Consider the following 22,461-nt stretch of genomic DNA (forward strand, 5'->3'; position numbering starts at 1 on the left):
TTTCTTAATGAAGTTGTACATACTGTAAAACAATTATTATTGGAGTTTTACAAGAAAATACTGCTTTTCTACTTGCAAATTTTACATTTGATTCAGTGTGTTGCTTATGGGAGCTTGTTTCCATCATGGAATAAAAACATAAAAAGGTCATATTTATCTAAATTCTGGCTTTTCTGAGTTGCACAAATGTCACAAATTCTGTCTTTATTTTTCTGGAATAAAAAATAAAAAAGGGAATTGTGACTTTTTATCTCACAATTCCGACTATATTTCTTGCATTTGCGAACTCATATTTCGCAATTCTGACTTTTTTTCAGAAATGTTAGGAAAATGTCTGAATTATGAGATAAAAAGTTACAATTACCTTTTTCTCAGAATTATGAGGATTGCATGAAAAAAGTCTGAATTATGTGATTAAAAAAGTCATTTACTTTTTTATAAATTCTGAGAAAATTGTAAGATTTGTAAGATATAAACTAATAATTGCAAGAAAAAAAGTCTAAACTGTGAGAAAAAAGGTTGCAATAACTTTTATTTTCTCAGAATTCTGAGAAAAAAAATCAAGTATTGCTAGATATAAACTCAGAATCGCAAGAAAAAAAGTCTAAATTATGAGATAAAAAGTTGTTTTCTCCAAATTCTTAGAAAAAAGTCAGAATTGCAAGATATAAACTCAGAACTGTGAGAAGAAAAGTCAGAATTGCAAGAAGAACAGTGTAAGAATTGTAACTAAGATATCAATAATTATGAGAGATAAAAAGTTGCAATAACCTTTTATTTTCTAAGAAAAAAAAGTCAGAAATATAAACCCAGAATTGTGAAAAGTCAGGCGTGTGAGATAAAAACACAATTACTTTTTTATTTTTTATTCTGTGGCAGAAACAGGCTTCCATAGTTAATTGCCATTTCTTTGTGAAATTTACTATCAATTTCTGTGTGAAAATAGTTTCTACACCAGTTTTTTTTTTTTTTTTTTCTTCAGTCTATTCAATAATCTCTCCACCCTGCCAAAACATGTTCAAAAACCTACATAAGAACCAGGTGAAGGGGTCTTAACTTTAGCAGACTGTTGCCTGGCAACTTAGTCATTAGACTGTCTTCTAAACTTTCATCAGGCGTCTGAAATTATGTATTGTTAAACAGTTGTCAAGTGATACAGGATGCTCTTTGATTTGTGAGTCCTCAGAAGCCTCTATATCCTTTTTATGGACACAATAATAGCAGATCATCTTGATTGCCTTCAGGCTGGCAAATATTTGATTGCTTTTTGGCAATGTTTTCTGGCTAATGAACACAGCAAATAAGATTGTCGCAGGATTAAAGTTTTAGTCCACATTTAAACTTGATAACGACTTTAATCTCCTTGTGTTTCAAGAACACTGTGCGTTATCCAAATGTAAATGTTTTATTGCCACTCATTTTGAACTTCTCTGTGGTGTTTGAGTTGAGTCACAGACACAGTATGTCATTCATGGAATTTAATACTTTGCTTTCGTGTATAGGCAGTTGCATATAATATTGGACCAGTTATTTCTTCTTCTTTTTTTCTCCCCATTGCCTGGCTGCATAGCAACTCTCTGTTACAAGTAGGGCATTATATCCAAATCATTATACTGTACTTTCTGATGCTGAAAAACAGGCCTCCTCCCAAAGCAGCATTGCACCCTAGCAAGCACAATTAAATCCTTTACTCTGTATAGCTGTAAATAACTCTGGATTTCATTTTCAATGTGTTGAAGTTTATTGGAATATTTAAATGTATATTAATATAACATGCATTATAGACTAATGGAAGTGAGAAATTATGCATTCAGAGTGTTAAAATAAAGGTCTGCTTTGTATTATTTTGCACAAATGCAAGATTTTGCCTGTGTTTAACTATTCAAAATATTAAGCATTTCTCATATAAAATATGATTGCACAGAAGTTCCACACCAGGACAATATCAGAACGATTTATTATAACTACAAAGTCCAAATTAAGCATTTATGATGACAAGACAAAACTGCAATGTGCGATTATAACAAATAGAACATTATCGTCCGTTTGTGGATGCAAATACAGGCCTAGATATTATCATCTTTAATATTTTCATGGCATGAACAGGCCTTTAATTATATTAAATTATTTAATGACTCATTGGAATAGCCTGCCTACTTAAAGGGATACGAGTTTCTTTCTTTTGTTGAGCACAAAATAAGATATTTTGAAGAATACTGGTAAACAAACTGCTGACGTAGCCATCAACTTCCAGTATGTAGGCTACTATGCAATGCAGTGGCAACCGCATCAACCTTTTGATTATCAACATTCTTAAAAAATACCATATTTTGTGATCAACAGAAAACAGAAACTCATACAGGTTTGTAACAACTTAAGGGTGAGGAAATAATGACACAATTTTCATTTTTGGGTGAACTATTCCTTTAATTCTGAATGGTAAAATCTGTCAATCAGCCAAAAAAAATAGTTGTTGTAGTTATTGTTTTTAGCAAGAGCTTCAAGATAATATAGCCTACAAGTACGATTATATCTCAACTCAAATTAATATATCATATTGACATAAGGCTAAACAGCCTATTTATTTGGTGAGTACGTGTATTAAGCCTGATACTGTACAGTCAACCGGTCCTTAGGCCTATTGGGAAATAAATAAAAATAAATGATTACACTAGAGGCATTAATGTAAACTGTGACCTCTGGCGGTATCTTACGCTACTGATAAGAAGAACCAGTCCAAAAAGATTGCTAAACTTAACAGGGTGATAAAAAAAAAAAAAAAAAAAAAGATTTGTTTAGGACTCCTAATTCACGCACTGTAAATTCAAATTATGTTCTTCTGATGTGCTGAACAAACTGGCGCTTCTATCATTATCAATGAAGCTGTCCGCGCGCGCGCGCTCTTGCCGTGCAGACAGGCTCGTTGGTTCAGTGGGACGCTCCGGTTTTGTTGCGTCGCGTCGCTCTCAGTATAGACACGGGGGCTCGCTGGCAGTGCGTCTCATTCTGTCGCGCCTCACACAAACTGCCCAGTGAGTTGGAGTCCGCGACACTGCTGCTCGTCTTCTACCGCTCCTCTCTTACTATCGTCTGGGAAAGTAGTGGAAGTCATTGGGTCTTATTTGCGTGTGTTACAGGTTGAGTTCATGTAGAAAGCTGCGCTATTACGGACTATTCCCACGTTGCGGACTGTAGAGATATTGGGATTACTACACGTCACATATTTCACAGAACTCACTCTGGGCTTCTTCTCACCTACATGTTCAGGAGGAATATCGTGGTGGCACTTTATTTGGTAAGTGAGTCGTTATGCTTTTCTTCTTTATGTGACTATAGGCTATATTTGGGAAAATGCAAATAGTATTGCTGTGTTTCTCTTGTAATACACTGATACAAGAACAAACGTATGGTTCCTAAGAATTATTTCAGCTCAACACATAGATAAAATTTCGCGTTATATTGCTAAATATTCTGACTCTGTGTTTTATTTAGCCTGTTTATTTTTTCGCTTTCATATCACTTTTTTCATTAATGAGGACCACATTGGCGAAATCATTTTTACCACAACGTATGTGCTTTCACGTCTGTTTTGTGGAACTTTTGCTGATGAAAATCATATTTACCGCGTGGTGGTGCTGCCTCAGAGTAGTTTACAGTTACAGCTTTTGACAGCAATAAAACAGTTTCACGTGTTAATTCTGTATCTTGTATGAATTGTTCGCTTTAATTGTTATCAGAGACTATAGTCTCCATTGCTAGTCTAGTCTTGGTTATTGGCGGATTTTTCAGTTATATTCTTAATTTTCTTTTTCTTTTCTTTTTTAATCCAAAACAACCGTTCTAGTTTTAAAGAAAATTAAAATAGACTTATACTTTTTATTGTGTCTGGATTGCTTTTTTTTCTCATTTGTTTTATCTTTGACTGAGCCAGAATTTTATTTGGACATTTTATTTATGCAATTTATTATCCTCAACCGAGATGACCTAACTTTAAACAATACATTTATTGAATTATTAAATTGAATATACCTATTTTCAGTTAATATGAAAATGATAAATAAATGGTCTGCATGACCAGCATGCTAGAAATCATTTAAAACCAGCTGTCAAGGGTAACTTATGTGATCTCATGTATGTAGGCTATTATAACAGAGCTGTTGCAATTTTGTATCAAGGCATCTTTTTTTTAATTCAATATACATACATGTCTAAGTATACAGCACAATTGGGATCGGTTGGATGTTGAAGCTTCATCATGTTGATGATGATATAAGACAAATGAAGACATTTTCAGAGTGACAAAGACTCTTCTTGACTGGCAATTATTAATGACTGCAACGTTTGATTGTCTCCTATTATTTAAAGGACAATCAATCATGAAATGCATTTGTTCCACTTTGCCTGATGTCCCACTCCATGTTAACAGTCACCTTCAACCATGACTGATTAAGTTCATTAGTTCAGTGGTCATATATACAGTAAACCTTTCTATATTTGATTTTCCTGCATTGTGACCTTTGTGTCCAAACTGTGTTGTCACACTGGCGTTATGAGCAAAGATATTTAGTTTAATCTAATAGAGAAAGTGTCAGGTCATTAGGCATAATAGCATAAACTTTGGACATTAAAACTTGGACACTCAACCATGCAGCAATTGTCAAATATGATCTTTTTTTCATCCCTCTCTGTATGAAATTTATCTGAAAATGGAAATGACCACTTCAAGCAGTTTGGAAAGCAAATGCATTTGCTTAATGACTCTGAACACGTTTGGCATTCCTGAAATCAGCCGTTCATAAAGTTTCCTGCTCCACTGATCTCTCCAGACTGTACCATTATGTATTTTATCCATGCTGAATATATTATGACATTCAAGTCAGTTCTTCTTTTCTTGCTTAAAGGTAGTTCCACTTATAGTGCATGTGTATAGTGTATCACCACCAGCAGGCTTCTAGAAAAACGTGACCCCGGTCCAGATGGTTAAATTACTTTTAGATCATAGCAGTGCAAGTCCTTTGAGTTCATTCGCCTGCAAAGGCATGGTCGTTAAGGTCCCATAGGACAAAGCGGCTCGGGAATGTAAAGCAGAGAGAAAAAAAAAGTGCTGAATTCTGAAAGAGTATGATGAGATACCTTTGGGCAATGAGAGTGGTTCGAATTACAGTGCGGATTCAACATTGAATCTCAGTGGACGTGTAAAAACAGTCCTAAACTGAAAGAAAAAAAAAACAGACTTGACCTTAATCCTAAACTCCTTCATACTGCTATTGTCCTAAAGCGATAAATTAGTCAACATGAGATCATTGAGTTTATAGTTATCTTATACAAATTCGCATATGTCAGCTATTGTGTCGTACACTTCTACATTGAAAGTGCTTTTATTTTAGAACGCCCCGTAGACGCTTTAGTAATATGAAGACTTACTTTTTTTTCTTATTCGTAACCCAAGTTATTAGTATGCCACTGGCCTACATGTGTTACGAACGCGTCACCAGCTATTGTAAAGTTGTCAGTATGCTGCAACATAGCACCTGCACAACTTGACACCCAGAGAGCCTGTTGTTCCACTTTAAAACTGTAACTGAAAAAAAAAAAAGTGAAAGTCGTGATATTTGCCAAGTATGGTAACCCATACTCGGAATTGGTGCTCTGCATTTAACCCATCCAAGTGCACACACGAAGCTGTGAGAAGTGAACACACCCCCGGAGCAGTGGGCAGCTATATCCAGAGCCCGGGGAGCACCTGGGGGTTCAGTGCCTTGCTCAAGGGCACTTCAGCCATGGGTATTGAGGGTGGAAGAGAGTGCTGTTCATTAACCCCCACCTACAACTCCTGCCAGCACCGAGACTCGAAACTGTGACCTTCGGGTTATAAGTCCAACTCTCTAACCATTAGGCCACAGCTGCCCCAATTATTTACATACTCTCATGTCATTTCCACACCTGCATAACTTAAATTTTTCTGTGAAAAAAAGAATATATAAAAAGTGGACGCATTTATTTGATCAAAAATACAGTAAAAACAGCAATAATGTGAAGTATTGTTACAATTTAAAATAACTAATCTAGTTCTATTTGAATGTACTTGAATATACTAAAATATATTTTATTCCTGTGATTCGTTCTTGCAGAATAAAAGTATTAATTTCTTTCTTTTTTGTTTTAAATCTTACCTCTGACTTTTGAATGTTAGCGTATCACGGTTTCCACTCAAATATGAACTAGCATAACTGTTTTCAACATTGATAATAATAAAAAATGTTTCTTAAGCAGAAAACAGCATATTAGAATGATTTCCGAAGGATCACATGACACTGAAGACTAAAGTAATGGCCACTTTGCCATCACAGAAATAAATTATATTTTAAAATCTATTACTACATAAAACAGTTATTTTAAATTGCAGGCAGTTTATGTATTTGGACCCCATTGACTTTCATTGTTTGAGGAAAAAAATGTTCACAATGACTTCCTATGTCTTCCACAGAACACATACAAGTTTTGAACAACACAAGGGCACACACATCTCTTTTAAATGTGATAATTCTATTCATCATAGTCTCTCACACACTTTTCATTTCACTGTCATGAAGTGAGTTGTGTTTTTCTGTTGTTTACCAGCGTTTTTTTTCCCTCATCTATATTTAGCTTCAACTCGCCACATGTCCATTCGGGGGTGGTGCTCCTGCACTGTTCACAGAACAGTCTTGGCAGTCTTAAGAGGAGAATGCAACAATGGCTGCCACTTTATTACCCTTGTAGAGTAAGTCAGGCTTGAGGAAACAGCTGGTCTGAGGAGCAGACAGGTCAGGGCTAATGGTGTGCTAACTTATTCAGTCGGTTAGACGCTGAAGGGTTGCTGTGGAAACGTGCGACACAACCTTGATGGCAAATCAGACAACAATAGAGGAGCGAGTGTAACATGAGGCGTAATTGTCACCCGTGAAGTTTATTGACGTTGCCATAGCCACCAAAGAAGATTAGATAACTATGTTGGATGAAAACATGAGCTATTATGTCAGGACAGGCTGACGTTGATCTGATGTGGTTGCGATACTTTGTAATTATCACTGATTGTATTTTGACTGTTCATTTTCATATTCACGCTGTTGATGTTGATGATTATTGTAATTGCTGTTGGTTAGTTTCCATAAACATTATTTGCTGTCTCCTCTAGGCTGTAGAGAGAATTCATTATTCATAATTCTTTCAATTCTTTTTTAGAATTGGGCAATTAAGTACAAGATGTGAACAGGATGTGGATAATATTTTAAATTAGCAGCATGTTTAAAGTTCACTTCAAGGTTTTTCATATATTTTTTGTTCAGGTCTAGAAGGCTGCAAGTCTAAAATGAGAAATGTGTGCTGTATCAAGTTTTTTGTGAGTGTACAGTCCACAAAAGAGACTCTTTTATCATGCTAGAACAGTTAATTCGATCTGCGGTGTTGCCAGATTGGAGCAGGACTAGAGTAATAGGGACTGCTTTGAACTGCCTCTGTTCCGCAGGTGGAAGCCAATGCTTTCAGGACGATTTTTGGACTTTTACAAAGAAAGAAAGCAGATTTGAATGTGTTTTGAGTGAGCGAGAGAGAGAGAGAGAGAGAGAGAGAGAGAGAGAGAGCTTTAATGCTCTCCGCTTCAACTAAAACAGATATGTCCACATGTCAGTGCAGATTAGCACCATCTCTCCACACTGGCTGATATGTTTACTTAGTCCTAAAACCACAAAACCTCATTACCCTTCTTTCACTGTCATTTTCAACCACAAACCTTGTATCCCTGACTCATAAATTGTGAAATTTCACATTGACAAATCCCCTCGGTCTCTGTGTTTCCGCTCGGTGCTTGTATGAAAGACTTGTTTCTTTTTTACACATTTAAATAAGGACAGCGCTTCAGCGGCACTAATAGAGGTCCAATTTATAATCCCATCAGACCTAGGGTGTTATTTTTAGGAAAGGCTTGGAGAGCATCCTGTTTATGTTTGAAACACTGGACCTTATGTTCTTAGAGAATAAAGGTTGAGAGCCAGATCAGGGTTTTTTCTTCCTCGGCTTACTGTAGTTTAATAATGCAATGCCATTCCACTGGCGGTTCCTCTTCGGACTGAATCATGAGTTGTCATTCTTTTAAAAATGATTTTCCATGCTTTCTAGGCCTGGTTTAACAGGCTCGTAATTTTTATGCGGGTGAATGATGTTGTAGTATGAGTGAAAGGGTTGTTTGAGTGATTATGCATGTGCTTTTGAGAGAGTTTATGGGGACAGCAAAGATTCCTGAAGACTTTTAATCAAATATCTGACATGTAACTGAAGATGGTTGACATTTGTTTTAAAAATGTATGGATTTATTTTTGTGGTCGGTTTATATGGAGCTATTAAGGTTGTACAGTGACTATTAGGACATTGTTCTTGATGTATGAATTTGTATATGTGGTCTTTTGAATTATGTCATAATACATTGAATGGAGCAGAAATTAACAGCCAGTGAACTAGACTGATGGTCACATCATGTTCATCTTTTCTAATAAAGAAGTAGTCTTTGCATTTGGTTTTAAAGAGCTAATGACAACAGAGATCAAATTAAACGATAGGTGTTAATTGCTGCAATTTTAATGCTGTTTATGATAAATAAATAGTGATGAACTGATATCAAGCAGCCTGATTAAATGACTGATATATGTCCATTTTGAATTAAATCTATGTGTAGATTACCTGTTTTCGTTTTAATAGTTTTTCTATTTTTCTATTTTATTTATTTATTTATTTTTTATTATTTATTTTAAATAGGTTATAATGTTATTTTACTGTCATCAACTGCATATCATATATTGGAATTATACTGACCATTGCTCAAAAAAATACATTAAATAAAAATAAACAAATAAATGTATATCTATCTATCTATCTATCTATCTATCTATCTATCTATCTATCTATCTATATAAACAAAATAAAATGTAAAAATATTATAAATAATATATATATGTGTATAACATTAATAATAATACTTAGGTATGTATTTAATATGAAATAATTTCACAAAATGTAAAAACAAAAATGTAATAATATATAATACATTTAATATGTATGTAATAGTACATGTTCATATGTATATACACATTGTAAAAATAGTAATATTGTGGAATATTATTAAAAACTATTGTAGCTAAATATATATTTTTTTTCCTGTGATGGAATATATTTATTTATTTATTTATTTATTTATTTTACCAAATAAGGGAACAGGCCATCGAAAACAAAATGTATTTCTCCACAAAACAACATAAAGGAAAACTTTTTCCTACTCAAATTGTCCATTTCCAGGATTTTTCTCTGGGTACTCCATATAGTCTGGTTTATAGAGAAGCTTCAGCCTCTGTTCTAATCCAGTGCAAGTGTGTCTGATGGACTCTAACAGCATTGTGACCATAGAGTGTGGGGAGAGGGATGCAGATAGCGAAAAAGCACTTAATATGTATTTAGGGCTTTTTTCAGATAGAGCTGTAGCCTGCTGCCTCCCCTGCTGCTCTAAAAGCTTGTGTCAGGCTGTGAACAGCATCCATCTCTCTCTGGGGTCCTGAAAATGTGGCATAGCAGATAGAGCGAGTGTAGATTGATTCCTGTAGCCGGGGGTTTGCATCAGGGTGAAGGAGGTCTGTGTCTAAAAAGAGCTTTAATTAGTCACCTTTGGAAGGTGGTCTGCGTGGTTCTGCTCCACAGCTTTTGTTTTAACACTGTGTGATTCTCTTGCTTGATGTTTCTGTGGACTGCAGAGTGAGACACGGCACTTAAGATTTTTCTGCTTACTGTGTAGATAGTTTGGCAGTGAAACTGTTGATGAAGAATTTGCATACAAGCTCAGATTTGCATGTGTGATATCATGTGTTACTCGGTTTTGTGATAAACGGTTTCTTAACTATGCACTTAGTATAAAATATTGCTGTCTTTATTTGAACACTCTCCAATAAAACATTTTTGCATTACCCAGACCTGATTTTTATATTTTTTTTTATACATTTTGATGTACAACTGCCACATTCAGTTTAAAACACACACTTCTAACTATAAATTTGTTTTTGGTTTTTTAGTTTTTATAAAAAAAATAAATAAATACTACTACTAGATACAGGTGCTTCTCAATAAATTAGAATTTTGTGGAAAAGTTCATTTATTTCAGTAATTCAACTCAAAAAGTGAAACTTGTGCATTAAATAAATTCAGTGCACACAGACTGAAGTAGTTTAAGTCTTTAGTACTTTTAATTGTGATGATTTTGGTTCACATTTAACAAAAAACCCACCAATTCACTATCTCAACAAATTAGAATATGGTGACATGCCAATCAGCTAATCAACTCAAAACACCTGCAAAGGTTTCCTGAGCCTTCAAAATGTTCTCTCAGTTTGGTTCACTAGGCTACACAATCACAGGGAAGACTGCTGATTTGTCAGTTGTCCAGAAGACAATCATTGACACCCTTCATAAGGAGGGAAAGCCACAAACATTAATTTCCAAAGAAGCTGGCTGTTCACAGAGTGCTGTATCCAAGCATGTTAACAGAAAGTTGAGTGGGAGGAAAAAGTGTGGAAGAAAAATATCCACAACTAACTGAGAGAACCGCAGCCTTATGAGGATTGTCAAGCAAAATCGATTCAAGAATTTGAGTGAACTTCACAAGGAATGGACTGAGGCTGGGGTCAATGCATCAAGAGCCACCACACACAGACGTGACAAGGAATTTGGCTACAGTTGTCGTATTCCTCTTGTTAAGCCACTCCTGAACCACAGACAACGTCAGAGGCATCTTACCTGGGCTAAGGAGAAGAAGAAATGGACTGTTGCCAAGTGGTCCAAAGTCCTCTTTTCAGATGAAAGCAAGTTTTGTATTTCATTTGGAAACCAAGGTTCTAGAGTCTGGAGGAAGGGTGGAGAAGCTCATAGCCCAAGTTGCTTGAAGTCCAGTGTTAAATTTCCACAGTCTGTGATGATTTGGGGTTCAATGTCATCTGCTGGTGTTGGTCCATTGTGTTTTTCGAAAACCAAAGTCACTGCACCCGTTTACCAAGAAATTTTGGAGCACTTCATGCGTCCTTCTGCTGACCAGCTTTTTGAAGATGCTGATTTCATTTTCCAGTAGGATTTGGCACCTGCCCACACTGCCAAAAGCACCAAAAGTTGGTTAAATGACCATGGTGTTGGTGTGCTTGACTGGCCAGCAAACTCACCAGACCTGAACCTCATAGAGAATCTGTGGGATATTGTCAAGAGGAAAATGAGAAACAAGAGACCAAAAAATGCAGATGAGCTGAAGGCCACTGTCAAAGAAACCTGGGCTTCCATACCACCTCAGCAGTGCCACAAACTGATCACCTCCATGCCATGCTGAATTGAGGCAGTAATTAAAGCAAAAGGAGTCCGTATGTATTGAGTATATGTACAGTAAATGAACATACTTTCCAGAAGGCCAACAGTTCACTAAAAATATTTTTTTACAGGTCTTATAAAGTATTCTAATTTGTTAAGATAGTGAATTGGTGGGTTTTTGTTAAATGTGAGCCAAAATCATCACAATTAAAAGAACCAAGACTTAAACTACTTCAGTCTGTGTGCATTTAATTTATTTAATACACAAGTTTCAAAATTTGAGTTGAATTACTGAAATTAATGAACTTTTCCACGACATTCTAATTTATTGAGAAGCACCTGTACTAGGCTACTGTATAATCCACTACAAAATGAATGCAATTTCCAGTGAAAATCTATGTCAGTCTAGCAATAATTCTAAATATTCATCTTTTTTTTTTTAATCTAAAGATGAAAACTAATATGAAATAATTCTAAATATTCATCTTTTTTGAATCTAAAGATGAAAACTAATATGAATTATGGCTCTTTTGACCTTTTTGGAGTAGTGTTGTTTTAGTGTTCCAAAGTAACAACATTTACTTTTTGAATCTAAAGATGAAAACTTTTGTGGTTTTTTTCTTTTGTAGTTTTTTTTTTGTTTTTTTTTTATTGTTTTTTAGTTTTTTGATGAAATTAGTACTATTTTTCCTTATTTTTATTTAAGTTTTAGTTCATTTTAATAATTAAGCTTAAATAGTTTATATATATATATATATATATATATATATATATATATATATATATATATATATATATATATATATATATATATATACACACAAATTTTAATAGTTGTTTTAGTTTCCATTAACAATAACAGCAATGTTTTAGAGCTTGATTTTGAGGCCATGACTAATAGATGGATACCTGATCTATTTAAAAAGCTCAGTTTCTCTGCCAATACCGATCCAGGTATCAGATAGGTGCAGCTTACACTTTTATTGATGTGCTTAGAATTGAGAGGACAAGAACTGGCAGGAAGACGGGTGGGGCCAATAAAGAATGTAAGCCGGACTTAAATCTCCTCATGGCTCAACATGTCAGAATATGTGGCCTAACCTTTAAGCAAGGGTGCCGTCTATGTGCTTTTAAAGCGAGAGGATGACTTAAACACTGCATTTTGCTTTCTTGACATCCGATATTTGTGATGTGTCTGCGCTGTGCGTCTGCACTATCCAAATCTGTGGAAGTATCAGGGGACTTGAGATCATCCCTGACAGGTGAGGCATCTGCAGGCTCAAGAGATGCAGTGAAGTCAGATCATGGCATGTGACAGAAGTAAGAGTAAAAACATAACTGCTTTCCTCTACTTTAAATAAAACATCTAACAGAGAATTTGATAGCTATTGAGGAGTCCTTTGCTGTATAAATATGTGTCTTCAGGCCAAACATCTGTTGGAAAGCTGTTGTTTAGGCCATTAAATCTTTTTCTTGTCAATGAAAGGACTCAGATGTACTGTAAATATGTGCAGATATTAAAAACAAAGCCACAAGGTCACGGTAGAAGCATGGGCATGCAGAAAATCCCTGCTGTATCAATGAACAGCTTGATTTTATGGAAACAGAGCTCTTGCTAATCAATACAAAACCTCCTATGTCCTGCTTAAAGCATCGAGCTGCTCCCTGAGAAGACGTGGCACACGGCTCTCCGGCGACTGATGGGGCAGTGCCGCTGCATGCGCTGCAATTTAAACACTTTGATTGGCTCCTCTCAGATGAATGGTTGTTCATGCAGACTATATGAGGGGATCAATAGGAGCTTTGGTCTTACTAGAGGCATTTGTCATTTATATTTAAAATTGTGATCAAGTGATCTCTTTCCAGACATATGTCCCAGTCAGGGGCCCCAGAATGAGTTAAGAAGGGGAGTGGGAGACAGTCAAACAGTTCACAGCGTGAAGCGGGTGGGTGTGAAAACCCCTCTAGCAGACAATGACAACTTCCTGCCTGCTGAGAGGAGCCCACTGAAATCACACAAAATCAGACAACAGCAAGCCTGTTTACAAATCACAGAAAGATTTTAGCAAGCATGTTTATTTGCTATCTGTCTGTCTGTCTGATTTTATCTTCCACTCCTTCATTATGGCAGGTTTATATACAATATGACCCTGTCATACAGTATCCATTAATATATTAGCTACATTTGAATGTTTTCCATCTTTGTTTTTTTTTTATCTATTTCTGTCTCTCTCCACCTGTTGCTTTTACCACAATCAGGCTTAATGATGCACTTAAGTGATACTAAAAGCTAATTGGTTTGAAAGGTTACTCTGATAATGGTGGTTATTTATGCGGAAGGAGACACATTTTATTTCTTCTCTCTTTCTATTTCGATTTTTTTCAGAAACATTTTTTGTTGATAAATTTTATTTTGTTGTATTTTTGTTTATTTTATGGATGATAGGTTTCATTAGGCTGTCAGCCTCCTCTGGCATTCATTCATTCTTCTGGCAGTTATTTCACTCACTCACCTAAGCTTCCACACACCATAGAACAATACAAAATATAATACACCCTTGTACATGATAAGCACATTAGTAAGAAATGGAGCTTAAAACATAAGTTCACTGTAGTTTTTGTTTGTTTGCCTTTATTTTTGAGGAGACCACACTTGCTCTCCTCTGACAGTATGCCACTGCTATTCATCCATCCATCCTTTTTTATTTCCTTCCATCATCTTTACTTCTTTCTATCCATTTGGTCCCACTTTATATTAAGTGGCCCTAATACCTGTGTACTTACATAGATGTGTACATAGTATATAACCACAGTGTAAGTACACATTGGTACATAGTATCTACAGCTGTAATGTTTGTGTAACAACACATATGTAACAACCCACTGAATGGTAAATACAAATGTGTAACAGGACATTGGTAAAAACACTTTTTGGTAATGAAAGTACAAATGTGTATAACAGGACTAACAGCACTTTTTGGTAAAGAAAGTGTTACACATTATATTAAGTAGACAATTCCTAAGCATTTATCATGTAATCTGATGTTACACAGCAGCGGTCAGTAAGTTAGGCTTTACATATAAATTGTGGTTGGTGTCCAGAATGTTACACATTATATTAAGCGGACAGTTCCTGAGGACTGGTTGCACCCAACCATGTAAGTACACTGGTATTAAAGTGGTGCCACCAACTCCATTGTTCCAAACTCTCCAATAACTCTTATTTTAGTTATATATGTCCTGTTACACATTTGTACTTACACAAACCATTCAGAGGGTTGTTACATGTGTGTAGTTACAGAAATTTTACAGCTCTAGATACGATGTACCAATGTGTACTTACACTGTGGTTACATACTACATACACATGTAGTTACTATGCAAGTACACAGGTATTAGGGCCACTTAATATAAAGTGGGACTCCTTCCATCATCATCCCTCTTTCTTTCCGTCTATCCTTGTCTCTTTCCATCCTTTTTATTCTTCCTTCCTTCTTTCCATCCACCATCCCACTTTTCCTTTATTTCTTTTCATTCTTTTCTTCACCCACCTTTCCTTACTTCGTTCTGTCCATTTTTCTTTCTTCCTTCCATCATCCATCCCTCTTTCTTTCCTTCTGTTCTTCTTTCTTTCTTTTTTATCCTTACTTCCTTCTTTCCATCCATCATCCCACTTTTCCTTAATTTCCTTTCATTAATTTCTTTAAACACACCCACCCATCCTTACTTCTCTCTGTCCATTTTCCTTTCTTCCTTCCTTCCATTGTCCATCCTTCTTTCCTTACCTATAACCTTCTTTCTTTACTTCTGTTAATGCAATCTTTTTTTCTTTAACCATCCACCCTTTCTTTCTTTCTTTCTTTCTATTCATCTATCAGTCCATCAATGCAGCCATCCATTCGTCCAAACATTTTCTTTTCTTCTATACTTCTATCCATCCTTTTTTATTTTTCTTTCCGTCGTTCCTTACTTCTTTCTGTGTTTTTCATCAGCTTTCCTTTCCTTCATCTATCCCTCTTTATTCCCTTCTAACCTTCTTTTTTTTCTTTTTATCCATTGTTCCTTCCGTTATTCATCCATCCATATTTTTTTCATCTTTCTTTCTTTCTTTCTTTCTTTCTTTCTTTCTTTCTTTCTTTCTTTTTCTTTCTTTCTTTCTTTTCTTCACCCACCCTTCCTTGCTTCTTCCTGTACATTTTTCCTTCCTTCCATCTTCCCATACTTCTTTCCTTCCCTCTAACCTTCTTTCTTTTTATACAGTTTCTTTAACATCCACCCTTTCTTTCTTTGATTAGCCTATTTTTTATTAAATAAAATTACATTTAACTACATTTGACAATTTCATTTCTTTTGACATTGTTTTTTATCCTACCTAAAATCTGTTTTATACGGTCAAAACAAGTTTTACAGAAATAAGCAGGGTTGCTTGTGTCAAATGGTTGAAAAAGCTAACAAATTAATTTAACGAATTGTATTATTGGTATCTTGACATAATCTGTGAGCAATTTTTCTCTCTTTTTTTCTGGGCTATGCTAAGAAAGTACACGTTTATCTGTAGGACACCTTACAGTCAAGTGTGGTGACAGTTTGGAGGTGCTCTTTCATTTATATTCACTTTGGATAAACTTTGGAGGAGTGCTAGTTAGCTGGTAAATTAGCCTACCTGATGACCTGGAGTTCCTGCTGTGAAACGATTGGCACACTGTTACTTCCTCATGTCCTTTTTTCATTTATGTTTTTGTTTCTTTTCCACCCTCTACTCCTTTCAAAAGACACAAAGGGCTTGGAAAGGAAAACTGAGCTAGAAAAAAAGAACAAAAATCACCTGTTGTGCTTAAAACGTCCAATTTTGCCTGGTGGGCTATTAAACCCTCTTGCCTGCGTGAATATAATATCAACATGTGTCTTTCCAGTGAATAGTGTTAAATAAGACTGAATGAATTATGGTGAGCTCTGAACCCTGCAGAGCCGAACACACTTTCCCTCCCAGTACAGAACAAACATCTGTTGTTTGATGAATAAAGCAATGTTTTATAAAAGTACATTTCAGATATACACCTCCACACCCTTCCTTCCCAGCCACCACACACACACCGGCAAATCATGGTTGCTAAATGGTTTTTATGTGTTAAGCTGACAGAGATGACAGTGCCCTTGAGCAATTATTCAGAGTTATAAAAAGACACACTTGTTTTTTGACACTCACTGGTTTCTCATTGACCCTGCTGAGGTCTGCACTCTCGCGCTCCCCTATTTCACCTGCTGACGTTTGACGGGTCTCGCAGCAGTTTTCATCCAGTCATTCTCTTCTGACAGCGCATAAACCGTGAGCTTAACCCTGACATCTCCGAAAGCTGCTCTTCAAACGGCATGACCCAGACTCAATTAATAGTCAAAATAAGCTCTGCCTTGCTTACTGCTTATATAGTGCATTCTAGAGACTACATTTACAACACATTTTAATGGAGTTAGCATGTTGCTAATTCATAGCAGACTAAAACATAACACTCATATATTGGGTTAAATAATAAATAATACAATTAAAAGGTTTGGGTTCAGTAAGATTTTTTAGAAGGACTTAAAGAAATATATTTACATTATTATAAATGATATCAGTTTGAAATAAATGCTGAACTTTCTATTCATCAAATAGTCCTAACAAAATGTATCATGGTTTCCACAAAAATATTAAGCAACACGGCTGTTTACTGTTTTCAGTACTGAATTAGTTGTAATATTATGAAGCTGCTCTTGCCTCACCCATATTGGGTTTATTTACTTTTGAGTTCTTGGAATTCTCTTTTAAGCAAAGGATACATAGAGGGCAGCATAATTAAGTTACCTTTTGAAACAGCCAGATCAATAGGTTTTGGACCAGAGAAATAGACTTTACTGGAGCCAGTGGTACAGGTACAGTACTGTAAATGTTTGTTTGTTGTTGTTTTAAATGTACACTTTATAATTACTGTAGGAACAGTAAGTATAGAAAATAATTAACATGTTTGGCCTTGCAAGCTGTGAGAGAGAGTTTTGTTGTTGTTGTTGTTGCTGTTGTTGTTGTTGTTGTTGTTGTTGTTGATAGAAAATAATTAACATGTTTGGCCTTGCAAGCTGTGAGAGAGAGCTTTTGTTGTTGTTGTTGTTGCTGGTGTTTTTAGAATATCTATTTAAAGAAATGAATACGTCTATTCAGCAAGAATAATCCTAAACAAAAATGTATCAAGGTTTCCTCAAAAATATTAAGCAGCAAAACTGTTTTAACAGTGATAATAGTAAAAAAACAACAACAAAAAAACACCTTTCTTGAACAGCAAATCAGCATATAAGAACAATTCCTGAAGGATCATGTGGCACTAACTTTTAAATGTTTGTGTAAAAAAATTAAATATGTACATAAATTAAAAACTAACATCAAAACCCTTGCAGAAGCTAAAATATATTTGAAAAAGCATTTCTCGCAGTCACCATGGAATAATTATTCTTTCTTCTTATTTTAAACACCTGACTCTTGTTAGCAGGGCCACCTAACCTAGTCCATATGGACCTTTCGGCATTGGTAAATTTCATGTTAATTAGAATCGCAGAGGGATAATGAGGATTATGTGTACTAGGATTTCACTCTCATGCTTATAAGGGATCAATGTTCTTTGAAAACACACATCTTGTTATTCCTGCCCTCAGAATTAGGTTCAGTTTACCATGACTGCTCACCACACACATTTTCGTCTGCTGTGTGAGATGAGGGAAGGGAAAGAGAGAACAACAAAGAATTCTGAAGGTGAACAATGGAAAACAGAGGTGAGAGAAAAGACTGGAAGGCATGATCAGCAATACTCATGGATGATTTAGAAATCGGAAGCGTTTGGAATAATTTTGTGTTGGTAGACCACGTCTGACTGGCCCCCCTGGAGGCCACATGTTGCGGCCCCAGAGAGCAGCAGACTGCAAAAGCTACAGTCATCATTAAAGTGAAGGGTAAGAGGGCTCATTAAAACATTATTTATGTGTGCTGTGATATTTTATCACCACCATATGATTTCTTAGTGCTCTGTAAGGGCATGTTCAGCAGAGAGAAGAATAACTTATTGTTAGGCTTTCTGAGACACCCATCGTTAAAAAGAGTTGGGGTGTGAGGTCGTTCTGTTCCCAGTGCACACAAAAGTGCAAAACTCTCCATCTGTTTCTGTTGGTGTTTTTATATGAACTGTTCGGGAAATGAACTTGTTTAAATTTAAATGTTGACAGGTTATGTGAGCTTGCTGTGCAAAGTTCATGTTCTACCACAATGTTGTTTATTTGGATGATTCCTGGACCAATATTATAGTATTATATTTTATTATATTATTTTTAAGTACACTAAAAGTTTAGCTATATAAGCAAATCTGTTCAGATAATTAGTTTATATTTATTAAAATGTATTTTTAATAATTATCATGTATTCTTATGTAAATAATTGAATGTGTGTGTGTGTGTGTGTGTGTGTGCATGTATTCTTATGTAAATAATTGAATGTTTGTGTTTTTCGTGTGTTTGTTTTTGTTTTATATAATACAATATCCTTATCCTTACAAAATTATTAAATAATTTAAAAAGAATATATTTTAAATATATTTAAAAAAAGAAATGAAAAAAAGACCCCAAACTTTTATTTAACTTATACTTATTCTATTTTATATTAATACTTATATATATTAATACTTTGTTAGTATTGAATGAGTTATACATTTATTTATTAAATTGCTTGTGGCTCAGCCATCTTGGATCCATTTATTTTTTAGTTGAATGTTCTGGTATATATTTTTTTTTTTTTTTTTAATTGCTTGTGGCTCAGCCATCTTGGGTCGACGGTATCCGTTCCCTCATTCAGGCAACAAAGGGTTACATACATAACCGAGACGTTCCCTTTCAGTCGGTCACTCTCGACGTCATGTTGGATGACCAACAAATTGGGATCCCTACCAAAGTGCCATGGAACTGCTCCTTCCAGTGTTCTATAGTATATATATATATATAATAAACTGCATACAGGATATGCAGAAATTGCCAGGAAATTTCAAAAGCAGTTAAGCCAGCAAGTAACACACTGAATTAAACATGAAATTTGAGAAAAAGCACTATTTTTGAAAGTATTGTATTGTAAAACATATCCCCTCAATATTTGGCAGAGATGCAACTATTTGAAAATCTGGAATCTGAGGGTGCAAAAAAAAGAAAAATCTATATATTAAGGAAAATCTCCTTTAAAGTTGTCCAAATGAAGTTCTTAACAATGCATATTACTAAGTTTTAATATATTTACAGTAGGGAATTTACTAAATATCTTCATGGAAAAGGATCTTTACTTAATAGCCTAATGATTTTTGGCATAAAAGAAAAATCAATAATTTTGACCCATTTTTGCCTATTGCTAAAATTTTTGGCCAGCGACTTAAGGCTGGTTTTGTGGTTCAGGGTCACACACACACACACACACACACACATATATATATGTATATATATATTAGGGCTGGGTAAGTTAATGCGTTAATATCGCGTTAACGCATTAATCGATTAACGCAGACAATTATTTTTATTGTGCATTAACACAATTTTTTATTATTATGAAAGTCTGTTGCTCTCTGTCTCTGAATACACATACAGACAAACCATGGGTCACAGGAGAGGTGGGATGTTGATCAGTACTGGCTTGGGATGGGTGTCGTCATGCGTCTCAACCAATGAGAGCATTTGGGGTGGGCCTAAGACTGCAGGAGTGCTCACATGGAAACTCCTGATAAAATTATTTAGGCTAAGCATCAACATTCACAAACCACTGTGTTCACTGTTATTTTTAACAGAAAAGAATGCAGCGTGCTTGAAATCATGACTTCATACGTGGGAAATAGGAAGTTTCCGATAGCATGTGAAGACAGCAGAGAAGCGCTCTTGCTCAGCACAGTGGAGTGCATCGTTTTGTTAACTCTTTGGTTCATTATTTTGATTTGTTTGAGACGCGGTAACACCCGTCCCTCTCACAATATATTGCTTTACATATCTATCACTTTTGCTGCTCAGAAATGTTCACAGAATCATGCTGCACGTATCAGAAGATGTGCACCGCACCCGAGCCCAACTGAACCGTGCTCTGGCCCACCTCTTCCAACCGAGCCAGGAACGGCTAAACGAATGCATGGAGCGATCACACTAGTCAAACGAACCATGCTTTGGTGGTCATACACAAGTCTCTACCCGCCCGCTCCAGCACTCACCCATTAAGTGTTGTCCCTCACCGTACTCTGCTGCATTGGATCCTGCGATCATGCAGGTCTCTACTCAGAAGTTGCCTGTTATACAGTCTTGATCGAGGCTCTGGACTCTGAGCATAACTTGTTTTTCTATAACAAGCTATAAAATATTTTCTACAAAAATTAATGCCCTGGCAGTGGCAAATAGCTTATTTTATATTTAATTTGATTACATTAATGTTGTAAGTTGAGATTTACAAGAAATATTTTGACTGCTACATTTTAACTGTAAAATAAATGTTAACATTAAAAATGCACCTTATTTGTTTAAAGTGTTTGCAAACCAAATATCATTGCACTTTTGTTAATATAGCAGTACTTTTAAATGAAAAAAGTGCACAATACACTACTTTTGAATGCATTATTGAATTTTGTGCATAATGCAAAAGCATAATGCAGCAAAGATATATATATATATAAAAAAAAAAATTTAATATATATATATATATATATTTCCCATAATATATATATATATATATATATATATGGATATATAAACGATTTAAAATTTTTTTTTTGGTCTTGCATTATGCACAAAATCAATATGCATTCAAAAGTATATGTGCACTTTTTTTATTTAAAAGTATATTAACAAAAGTGCAATGATATTATATATATATATATACACACACACACACACACGCTATATATATCAAAAGTTTGGGATCAGTAAGACTTTTTTTTGAAGAAGTCTCTTATAATCATCAAGGCTGCATTTATTTGATCAAAAATACAGAAAGAAAAAAAAAACAGTTATCTTGCAATATGTTATTACAATATAAAATAAAGGTTTCTATTTTAATATACTTTAAAATATAATTTATTTCTGTGATGCAAAGCTGAATTTCCATCAGCCATTACTCCAGTCTAAAGTGTCACGTGATCCTTCAGAAATCATTCTAATATGCTGATTTATTATTAAAACTATTAATGTTGGCAACAGTTGTGCTGCCAAATATTTTTTTGGAAACTACGATACTGATGAATAAAAAGTTAAAAAGAACAGCATTTATTCAAAATATAAATCTTTTCTAACAATATAAATCTTTGCTATCACTTCTTATCAATTTAACAGATCCAAGTTTTAATTACTTAAAAAAAGAAAAGAAAGAAAGAATACAAATTTACTGACCCCAAACTTTTTAACGGTAGTGTATATTGTTAGAAAAGATTTCTATTTTAAATAAATGCTCTTCTTTTGAACTTTTTATTCATCAAAGAATCCTGAAAAAAAGTATCACAGGTTCCAAAAAAAATATTAAACAGCACATCAGTTTCCAGCACTGATAATAAATCAGCATATTAGAATGATTTCTGAAGGATCATGTGACACTTTAGACTGGAGTAATGGCTGATGGAAATTCAGCTTTGCATCCCAGAAATAAATTATATGTTAAAGTGTATTCAAATATAAACCATTATTTTATATTGTAATAACATTTTGCAAGATTTCAGGGTTTTTTTTCTGTATTTTTGATCAAATAAATGCAGCCTTCATGAGCATAAGATACTTCTTTAAAAAACATTATTACTAAGTCTTACTGATCCCAAACTTTTGAGCGGTAGTGTATATACTGTATAATAATGTAAATGTTTGTAAAATGGCACAGCTTTTTAAATGTTTTAAATTAATGTTTTAAGATTATTATGTAAAGTGTTATAATATGATATTATGATAATCAGGTAATGTTGAATGATAGAACTTTAGTAATTAGAATTTAAATTTGGTAACCATGTATGAATGCATAGACATTTTAACTGAATTTAGGACTGGTGATGGTGCTTTTTCTGTCATTCAGTGTTTCTGTAA

The 22,461-nt window shown here is 34.7% G+C and overlaps 1 protein-coding gene across 2 annotated transcripts in view; it reads left to right on the forward strand.

Annotated features, from left to right (window-relative positions):
• Positions 1-2,924: 2,924 nt before the first annotated feature.
• LOC109064634 (semaphorin-5A-like) overlaps positions 2,925-22,461 on the forward strand; it is a 127,538-nt gene continuing 108,001 nt past the window's right edge. Inside the window, exon 1 of one of the 2 annotated variants that reach the window (XR_006153451.1) lies at positions 2,925-3,295. The gene's annotated coding sequence lies outside the window, so the exon portion shown is untranslated. The remainder of the gene's footprint in view (positions 3,296-22,461) is intronic. The other variant, XM_042714243.1, reaches the window with a different exon arrangement.

Source organism: Cyprinus carpio, chromosome A24 (genome assembly GCF_018340385.1).
Source record: "Cyprinus carpio isolate SPL01 chromosome A24, ASM1834038v1, whole genome shotgun sequence".
Classification (NCBI taxonomy): Eukaryota; Metazoa; Chordata; class Actinopteri; order Cypriniformes; family Cyprinidae; genus Cyprinus; species Cyprinus carpio.